Raw genomic sequence first — 2,210 nt, 5'->3', positions numbered from 1 at the left:
ATTTCGTCCGAACCACGCCCTGTGATAGTCTCATCCCAGATAAACATGGTGGCCTGTTGCATGCTGACATCGTATATGCAGAAGTTGTAGACCCACAGCTTCCTTTTGCAGAAGGCCACTCCTGCTCGAAGACGTGGGCATGGCAGAGTTTGCTGCAGGTCCATGGCCACCACTCGAAGGTCGTCATCGTCTGCTGCTAATGGGGCTGCTTCTGCCTCCTGCAGGAGCCTATGAGGGACCTGGGCTTCCTCCTTGTGTTGCTGAAGTTAGTCTTTGATGCCAGAGACGTCTTCGCCGTCACACCTGCCATTCCTTATCTTGACATCGAACGTCTCACAGGTGGCACACACATCATTCTTGGGGGGTTTAAAAACGATGTTATAGTCCCGTGTGAGGATAGTGTGGTAGAAACGTTGGGAAACCTTCTCATCCCCAGAGTAATGCTGGTTCATCCAGATGATGTAGGCATTGTGGAGCTCTCCAATACTACTTCCCTCCTCTAGGTATCGTCGATGGGGCGTTGTCACACGGCTGTAGTGGCTGCTGGTCACAGGTAAAGAGTGGATGTGTTCATGAACATGATCCAGCTTGGTGCCACAGATGGCCCTTGGTGATGGCTTGCACCCACGTCGATCCAACACTGGTGTGCCAGATGGTGCCTCCTTCCTCTTCTCCAACAGAATCTGCATCTTCTTCTTCCCCAGGCCATAAATGGAAGTGAAGGCAGTCTTGCACACCTGAACGTCACTGTGCTGCACACGCACATGGTAAGCATAGTTGGTGGTCCTAATGCTCACCTCAGCTGTGGTACGCTTCCTCTTTACAGGAACGTTCCTTATCATGGACTAGAGGTAGGCATTTTGGTGATTATAATCACCAATAGGCCAAAAATAATTGAAAATCTGGTCAATTTGTTGCCTACCCACCTTGTTAAAGCATCCATCTGGGCAAGGAGGGCCAACCTTATGTGCTTTCATCACCTTTTTTGTTCCATAACTGATGTATTCCTGGCCAAGGTTACGCTTTTTCATGGCTACAACCTTGCCCCATTTGTCCACATTACGTTTCCTGGTACGTCCTTTCTTTTCTATGTGTGTGGCGGCATCACGCTTCCTTTTGGCGGGAACACGTGTAGCGGCATCACCACCCTCACCACCAACACTTACGGCATTACCAGGACTATCACCTTCCACATTATTGTCACTATCATCACCATCACCCGTCACTGTATCACTATCATTGCCACTCACGTCATAATAACCCCCTTTTTCAGGCACATAATGTGGATCATCCACCGAATCATCACTATCACCACCACCACTCTCATCGCCTCTGCCACTACCATAAAACAGCCGCCTTGGTATGACTTTCCCTGTTCCAGAAGGGCCAGGAACACACTCATCACGAACACCATCCTTAGATGCCATTTTAGTAGCACTATAATGCAGGTAATCCACGAGTTATCGTATAAAATTGCTAAGAAATCAGGAATCCCTTTGGACGCGTCCGTACAGCACAGAGACAGAACGCAGACAAACATGGCGAGGGAGCGGTCTGGCCAATCAGCATGGACCTAGCACCCGCCTCCTGCACGCTGATTGGCTGGACACCCACCCTGCCACCACCACCTCCTCCGCCACGCTCAGTGCATTGGATATGCTACCCTTTGGTTGCGGAGTTTGCCTCGAGCCGAGGCAGCTGCATGCTGGTTTTGATGCAGCAACGCTGAACGAAATTTGACTTTCAACCCTATTTACAGTGTCAGAAGGGGGTCATTTCCACATCCAACCGCTAGAGGAAGGGTTAAAGTAGTGCTATCTGGTGCTAACACAAAACTGGCCGGGACGGCGCTTCACCCCCTTTGGTCGCGGAGGCACACATTTAGTCTAACCTGGTACAGAGCTTGACTCATATAAAGATACTAATTTAGGTAATGCCACTGGCCGTGTTGGTTCGGTATGGAGCGCCGATGTCACACGTCTGCCTCCTTTGACTCCCTGTGTGTGTGTGTGTGTGTGTGTGTGTGTGTGTGTGTGTGATTTATTTACCCTGTGGTTGCCAAGTCTTGAAATATTCCAAATAGGGTCACACACTAAAGAGTTTGAGAACCGCTGGTGTAGGGGATCATCATCCAACAAATGGAAACCTTGTTCCTATGATGAGAACCATCATCCCATCATGTTCTGGTTCTCTCCTCTGCTTCAGACAAT

At 49.6% G+C, this 2,210-nt stretch overlaps 1 pseudogene; it reads right to left on the bottom strand.

Annotated features, from left to right (window-relative positions):
* Window positions 1-266: 266 nt before the first annotated feature.
* LOC145395257 (uncharacterized) lies at window positions 267-1,427 on the bottom strand (annotated as a pseudogene).
* Window positions 1,428-2,210: the final 783 nt, after the last annotated feature.

This window comes from Coenobita brevimanus, chromosome 30 (genome assembly GCF_032717465.1).
Source record: "Coenobita brevimanus isolate Jiangsu-jjx chromosome 30, ASM3271746v2, whole genome shotgun sequence".
NCBI lineage: Eukaryota > Metazoa > Arthropoda > Malacostraca > Decapoda > Coenobitidae > Coenobita > Coenobita brevimanus.
The sequence above is the reverse complement of the archived record's forward strand: the minus strand, read 5'-3'. Positions and strand labels throughout refer to the sequence as shown.